The sequence below is a fragment of the Coregonus clupeaformis genome, unplaced genomic scaffold (assembly GCF_020615455.1).
Source record: "Coregonus clupeaformis isolate EN_2021a unplaced genomic scaffold, ASM2061545v1 scaf0747, whole genome shotgun sequence".
Taxonomy (NCBI): Eukaryota; Metazoa; Chordata; class Actinopteri; order Salmoniformes; family Salmonidae; genus Coregonus; species Coregonus clupeaformis.
In genome coordinates, this window is record NW_025534202.1 from 62,154 (window position 1) to 70,436 (window position 8,283).

Consider the following 8,283-nt stretch of genomic DNA (forward strand, 5'->3'; position numbering starts at 1 on the left):
TTTATTTGATGTAAATTATTAATACTCATATTTTAGTATTCAACTGTTATCTACTTTCTCAAAACATAAGACGAATCTGTAAAACAAATTATGAGACATTATTTGGTTACAACAGCTGAATGATGTTGGTGAACAATTTTTTAAGAGTCCACAGGAGGGCGCACCGGGCTACGCAATGAAAAGTTGACAGGCAAGTCATTATTTTTTACCGGAAGGCTAGCCAACTAGTCAACTATCTAGTAAACAATTCGGGTACGTGGTTGGTGTCTCTTTTAACAAAATTAAACGGATATATCTTGTAATTGAACAAAATAGTAAGGTGGCCAATACCTGGGGATAATACGGGACGTATTTTTTTGCTAAACCGCTTATCAAAACGCTGATAATAGAAGTATTTCCACTGAAATGTCAAACATGCTAATTGCTAACCCGTTAGCTAACATATTTACAACACCAATAGTCACATAACATTGATGGCTTTCACAAGGTAACACTGTTGAAGGTAATATTTCTTAAACGCTGTTGAATATGCCGATAATAAGGTTCCACGCTAGCTAGCTAGCTAGCAAGCCATCCTCGGCGACAATGTTATTGTGGCGCAGGAATGTCAGATTAATGTTTTAATTGTGTTAACTGTCATTGAAGTTGATGGTTACTACTGGTTTCAGATCCGAAGTAAGATACTTTTATCAGTACACTCGTAACAACCTAATCATTACGAAACATATATTCGATCAAATAAGCCTCTTCCTCTGTTTTGAAAGGAAATGACTTGTATAATACATATGGTGGAAACTCTTGACTAGCCCGTGCCTCCACCAACCCAATGCTATTAGATTTGTGTGAAGTAGTGAACGATTGAACATTTTCGGAAAAATGAGATATTCGAGGAATGCACCCAAATCAATCAGAGGTGTAGACTAAATTAATCAAATGTTTGGTTTAATGATAAACTGTGTTTAATATTTATTGTGGCCAACAGGACAAAGCTAGCCCATTCCCCTCCACCCTCCCAGAGTCCCCAGGTCAAAAGCCTCCCGGTACCGCTTTACTGCAGGGTCTGGTCGACTGCAGGAAAACACCGGGGCAGAGTGGAACTGAGAGAGGAAGAGAAGGAAGATGGAGATTTGATTTCATTAAGTAAGAACCATGGTGTGTAGATTAGACTACAGTTTGCCTCTGTAACAAAAGCGGAGGTGCATAAAGATGGCGGCCCGCATGTACTTACCACAAATTCCTCATTTTGCTAAGTTCACTGTATTGTACATTGCTCTCCTTTACTGTTTTTTGGTATGGTCATTAGCAAGTAAACCTGATCCCAATTTTAGCTTCAAGACACTGGCAATTAGAAAAAACGAAAAAGTTGATTTATTGGAACATTGAACAATGTCGCGCACCTTCCTTTCAAAAATTCAGTGGATCGTGCTAAAACAAAGACGTGATACCAGAATTCTGCCATCTTTATGCACTTTGGTCATTTATTGATTCATTATATATTGATGAAAATATATGGGTCATTCCACCCATTTTTAAAAAGTTTAACTTGGTCCAAAAAATATTTCACGTAATTTTTACATTCTGGTCATCTTTATAAAAAACATGTTTTCCCATCTCAAGACATTTAATAAAAATATTACTACACTAAGTGCCTATGTGCCAAATAAAGTAACAGTGTTGACTGTAAACAACAAAACCACCAGATTACATGGGTAAAATAGTCCTTTAAATCAGCCATAAAACCCCTTGTGACAGGAGTAATGGAAGGTTGGTTTGTGAAACAGGGTGTGGCAATTGAATGCAATCTAAACAAAAAAAAAAAAATTGTTAAAACCTTCATGTTTCTAAGACTGCAGGGAGGGAGATGCAACAATGGGCTTGAGAACAGCAGGAATGGATACATAGGCCTGTGGTTTACACACATCTCTCAGCAACTGTGTATAATAACCGCAATATAGTTAGCCTAACCATTCCCAGTACGCTAGCCTATAATAACCAAAATAGTTATTTAAATCAACCATAAAACCCCTTGTGACAGGAGTAATGGAAGGTTGTTTTGTGAAACAGGGAGTGGCAATTGAATGCAATCTTCACCAAAAAAAATTAATTGTAAAATCTTTCTAGCATGTCTATGTATGGGTAAAAGGGTTGACTTGCTCAGTTTTCCACCACAAAACAGCAGTAAATTAACAAAAAGAGTAGAACAAACTCACCTGCTTTTACTGTAGGATTTGAGTATTAGATGTTAAATCTTTCTTTTGAAAACATATTTTTAAAGGAATAGTTTCACCATATTAAAATGAGTTCAGTTCATGTAACAGGATTTACCTTAAAATGAGGGACAGACGTAAATACATTGCTAATCACATTCATAATAATCTTCAGAAATGACTGTCAAAGCAAAAAAATAACTAGTGCTTTACAATGAGTATGTTGACATGTGTTAGGTTCTGAACAAACAGAGTAAAAACTAGAAAAAGCTAAAACCAAGTTTATTCACCCAATGGGTCATACAGCTGCAAAGACAAAGACATGCACATATATTTATACCCTCCTACTAGGCGGAGTCAACTCCTTGCACATCTAGACAGCCAATACATCTCTGTTGCTAGGCAGGAACTGAATTGGTTCCTCTCACTGGTGTACTCATGCCCCTGCCTGATGCTAGAACCTTTGTGGGCGTGGAAGTATATGTGTGTGAAATAGGACTGTTTCTTCTCACTTCATCTGACATGACCTTGGACCGAATTCCTCACTCCTCCCTAATTCACGGCTGTCCTACCTTATCAGTGACTGAAAGCAGACTGTTGCCCTTTGCCTCCCTCCTTAGGAGCCATGATATGAACAATAACATGTTTTGACAGAATGTAAACTTTCTGCACTCCCCCTTGTCTCACTCAGTAACTTTCCATACACTTAGTTCCTATCCACCCTCCATTGACCCCAACATATACATTCCTTATACATGGAAAGTAATCAATAAGTTCTAGTTCAGTAACATGAATAGGTATATTTCAAACTAGAATCCAACACATGCACACTCATAATTTGAAATTAAACTAGTTATGGCAGTAGGCCGAGTATGGCATTAGTCATGTAAACACCTTACTCTGCATATCTTAATTGGCTTAAGGTGGCAATCAAGTAACGCTGTTAAAAACATGTGGTTTTCTGAGCAATCTTTTGAATGATTAGTACACGTACACGCCTTAATTAGATTCATAGAGGAATATTTAATCTGCACATGTGCTAGCAGGAGCAGCGCAAGCTTCCTTTTTTTGCATGAGTTCGTGAAAAACGTAACGTCTGCATCTTGGAAATAACTTTCACATACAAACTTTATATGTCCGAAATCGGAATCAAATATGCTTATCAAAAATAACATGGTCTCTGTGGTATTTCGTTTATTTTGATTGCCAATTTTATCAAAGTCCCATCAGGTAGCCTGATTTCAGATGTCCATGCTATTCAATATCTTTGTTTCACAGGAGACGGCACTAACCGTTGCTCTCTCAGTGGGAGGGGCTTATCATCTGGGGAGCCTCAACAACATCATGATGCTGACAAGACAGAGAAGAGTCTCTCCAGATCAGAACACCTCAAGAAACACCAGCAGAAATGTATAGGGAAGAAACCTCACCACTGCTGCTTTGACTGTGGGAAGAGTTTTGCTAAACAGAGGGAATTGATAATTTACCAGCGGATTCACAATAGAGAGAAACCGTACAGCTGCTCTCAGTGTGGGAAGAGTTTCGCCACATCTAAAACCTTAAAATCTCATTGATTTCATACAGGGGAGAGGCCTGACCTCTGCTTTGATTGTGGGAAGATCTTCAGTCAATCAGGAGCCCTGACTGCACACCAACGCATACACACAGGAGAGAAGCCTTATAGCTGTGATCAGTGTGGGAAGAGCTTCAATCATTCAGTACACCTGACTAAACACCAACGTATACACACAGGAGTGAAGTCTTATAGCTGTGATCAGTGTGGGAAGAGCTTCAATCATTCAGTACACCTGACTAAACACCAACACATACACACAGGAGAGAAGCCTTATAGCTGTGATCAGTGTGGGAAGAGCTTCAATCATTCAGGATTAATGACTAGACACCATCGCATACACACAGGAGAGAAGCTTTATAGCTGTGATCAGTGTGGGAAGACCTTCAATCAATCAGGATGCCTGACTAGACACCAGCGCATACACACAGGAGTGAAGCCTTATAGCTGTGATCAGTGTGGGAAGAGCTTCAATCATTCAGGACACCTGACTAGACACCAGCGCATACACACAGGAGAGAAGCCTTATAGCTGTGATCAGTTTGGGAAGAGCTTCAATAATTCAGGACAACTGGCTACACACCAACGAATACACACAGGAGAGAAGCCTTTTAACTGTGATCAGTGTGAGAAGAGATTTGCTCGAGATTTCACCCTGACTACACACCAGCTCACACACACTGGAGAGAAACCGTATAGATGTGATCTGTGTGGGAAGAGCTTCAATCAATCAAGACACCTGACTAGACACCAGCGCATACACACAGGAGAGAAGCCTTTTAGCTGTGATCAGTGTGAGAAGAGCTTTGCTCGAGATTTCACCCTGACTAAACACCAGCTCACACACACTGGAGAGAAACCGTATAGATGTGATCTGTGTGGGAAGAGCTTCAATCAATCAGGACACCTGATTAGACACCAGCGCATACACACAGGAGAGAAGCCTTATAGCTGTGATCAGTGTGGGAAGAGCTTTGCTCAAGATTCCACCCTGACTGAACACCAACGCATACACACAGGAGAGAAGCCTTATAGCTGTGATCAGTGTGGGAAGGGCTTTGCTCGAGATTCCACCCTGACTAGACACCAACGCATACACACAGGAGAGAAGCCTTATAGCTGTGATCAGTGTGGGAAGAGCTTTGCTCTAGATTCCACCCTGACTAGACACCAACGCATACACACAGGAGAGAAGCCTTATAGCTGTGATCAGTGTGGGAAGGGCTTTGCTCGAGATTCCACCCTGACTAGACACCAACGCATACACACAGGAGAGAAACCGTATAGATGTGATCTGTGTGGGAAGAGCTTCAATCAATCAGGAGCCCTGATTAAACACCAGCGCATACACACTGGAGAGAAACCTTAGAGCTTTGCTCATTCAGGGTCTCTGAAAAAACACCAGAAAGCTCAAACCTGTATTATTTTATCTCCCTCCTCTCCGGCACCGGTTCCAGATCCCTAAATAAAGTTTAAATACATTACTCTTTACAATATTTTTTTTATCTCCCATTCTCAAACTGTTTACTAGGTCTGATTACCATGGTACCCTGTTTAGCATAATATGCAGCTCTGGCTCCAAATGTATCAACTGTGTTGGAGTAGGAGTGCTGATCTAGGACCAGGTCCATTGTCCAGTTTTTGTCATGCATTTTGATCTAAATGGCTAAAAGTCATCATAGAAAATGTCATAGTGAACCATTTGTGTGTAGAGGGGGATGTTGAGGTGGGTGGGGGTGTTCAGGGCTGTATCTTATTTAATTAACTCCTATTATCCATTAAATAATTGTATAATGTAGGATAATGTTTCAACAATACTAGGTATGTATTGTGGGGTGGAAATCGGAATTAGCTAAGTAATATTGACATAATTAAGGTTGTCTCATTTGCAGAATATGCTTACATGTTGGTGTTGGTGGCTGCACTTCCTCCCTCTTATGGGCCTGTGGTTAGGCGGGGGTGAAAGTATCTGCTTTCACATCCTCCTCAGACGCCACTCACAGTCTATTTGACCTCAGTCACCTGGGGCCCAGAGAGGGGAGAAGTCTGGCTTGTCTATCACATGTCCCTGTTGCTATGCAGAATATCAGAAAGACAATAGGCCAAAGGTCAGAAGGAGACATTGTTTCCATATGTGAATATGTGTCTTGACCTATTGCAAACCATGTGAAGGGATGGTGTGAGTAATGGGAATCAATCACTTGTCTCCACAATGTCTGTGTGTCAGTCACTCCCTCCTTGGGCCTTGGGGGAGATTGTTCTTTCCCCTGGTTCCCTTTTTAGCAAGGTGGAGACTAAGTAACAACAAATGTCCTTTTAAGTTCTCAGTACTGAACAAAATAACAAGTTCTTTGTATTTTGGGGCCAAGGTCTGGCACAGGATGTGTGGGGTTAGTGTTTGGAACCATTGTACGTCATCTCTGAGGTTGCACCTATCCTGAGCTAGTATATAACCCAGAGGCTCACTCCACTCAGTGGGCTCTCACTCTATTCACTTTGTGTGTGTATTGTGACTTGCTCCTTTATTGATACGTTTTTAATAAAGTAATAATCCTGATTGGTGATTGACCTTGTCTCTCCTCATTATTGATTAAAATATCCACCACAGTATTCAATTATCAATACATTTGCTCAACAACATCTGCTTATCACATTGTTTTTTAAAATCTTTAATAATAATCTATTTTTTATAAGGATCATAGGCCTCTTGTATAATTAGTTTGGTCCTAAAAGATGTTCACATATTTATTGTAAATCCCTTCTCCAGGTTTTAGTGCAACTCTGCTCATCAGTACTTATAGGTCATGTCAACCACAGACCCCACACTCTTCTGTTTTCTCACAGCCAGTAAGTTCTCCTACCAAACTTTTTCTTTTATTTAACTAGGCAAGTCAGTTAAGAACAAATTCTTATTTACAATGACAGCCTACACCGGCCAAACCCGGACGACGCTGGGCCAATTGTGCACCGCCCTATGGGACTCCCCGTAAGCAGTATATAAGAGAACTAACGGGACTGCCCCGAAAGAGCTCCCGACCGATGTGTACTGTGGTGCATTAAGTTTGTTGGAACCTCTCCAGCTTGCTGATAATAAATAATTATTCATTTAAGTTTGACTTCAATACATCAATAAATTAAATCCGATATCTTATGTGAAGGAAATGTCGCACTGCATGAGGCAAATGGTGGTCACACCAGATACTGACTACCTTTAAAAAAAAAGTTACAGTGGGGAAAAAAAGTATTTAGTCAGCCACCAATTGTGCAAGTTCTCCCACTTAAAAAGATGAGAGAGGCCTGTAATTTTCTTCATAGGTACACATCAACTATGACAGACAAATTAAGAAAAAAAATTCCAGAAAATCACATTGTAGGATTTTTAATGAATTTATTTGCAAATTATGGTGGAAAATAAGTATTTGGTCACCTACAAACAAGCAAGATTTCTGGCTCTCACAGACCTGTAACTTCTTCTTTAAGAGGCTCCTTTGTCCTCCACTCGTTACCTGTATTAATGGCACCTGTTTGAACTTGTTATCAGTATAAAAGACACCTGTCCACAACCTCAAACAGTCACACTCCAAACTCCACTATGGCCAAGACCAAAGAGCTGTCAAAGGACACCAGAAACAACATTGTAGACCTGCACCAGGCTGGGAAGACTGAATCTGCAATAGGTAAGCAGCTTGGTTTGAAGAAATCAACTGTGGGAGCAATTATTAGGAAATGGAAGACATACAAGACCACTGATAATCTCCCTCGATCTTGGGCTCCACGCAAGATCTCACCCCCGTGGGGTCAAAATGATCACAAGAACAGTGAGCAAAAATCCCAGAACCACACGGGGGGGACCTAGTGAATGACCTGCAGAGAGCTGGGACCAAAGTAACAAAGCCTACCATCAGTAACACACTACGCCGCCAGGGACTCAAATCCTGCAGCGCCAGACGTGTCCCCCTGCTTAAACCAGTACATGTCCAGGCCCGTCTGAAGTTTGCTAGAGTGCATTTGGATGATCCAGAAGAGGATTGGGAGAATGTCATATGGTCAGATGAAACCAAAATAGAACTTTTTGGTAAAAACTCAACTCGTCATGTTTGGAGGACAAAGAATGCTGAGTTGCATCCAAAGAACACCATACCTACTGTGAAACATGGGCGTGGAAACATCATGCTTTGGGGGTGTTTTTCTGCAAAGGGACCAGGACGACTTATCCGTGTAAAGGAAAGAATGAATGGGGCCATGTATCGTGAGATTTTGAGTGAAAACCTCCTTCCATCAGCAAGGGCATTGAAGATGAAATGTGGCTGGGTCTTTCAGCATGACAATGATCCCAAACACACCGCCCGAGCAACGAAGGAGTGGCTTCGTAAGAAGCATTTCAAGGTCCTGGAGTGGCCTAGCCAGTCTCCAGAACTCAACCCATAGAAAATCTTTGGAGGGAGTTGAAAGTCTGTGTTGCCCAGCGACAGCCCCAAAACATCACTGCTCTAGAGGAGATCT

General features: G+C 41.0%; 1 long non-coding RNA gene across 2 annotated transcripts; it reads left to right on the forward strand.

Moving 5' to 3' along the window:
• Positions 1-216: 216 nt before the first annotated feature.
• On the forward strand, positions 217-3,593 carry LOC123485591. Of its 2 annotated transcripts, none has more exons than XR_006659073.1 (3): positions 217-252; positions 983-1,152; positions 3,486-3,593. It is a non-coding gene; the product is annotated as an uncharacterized LOC123485591 (long non-coding RNA). The 2 variants fall into 2 exon arrangements; XR_006659072.1 differs by having other exon boundaries at positions 983-1,140.
• The last annotated feature ends 4,690 nt before the right edge of the window (positions 3,594-8,283 follow it).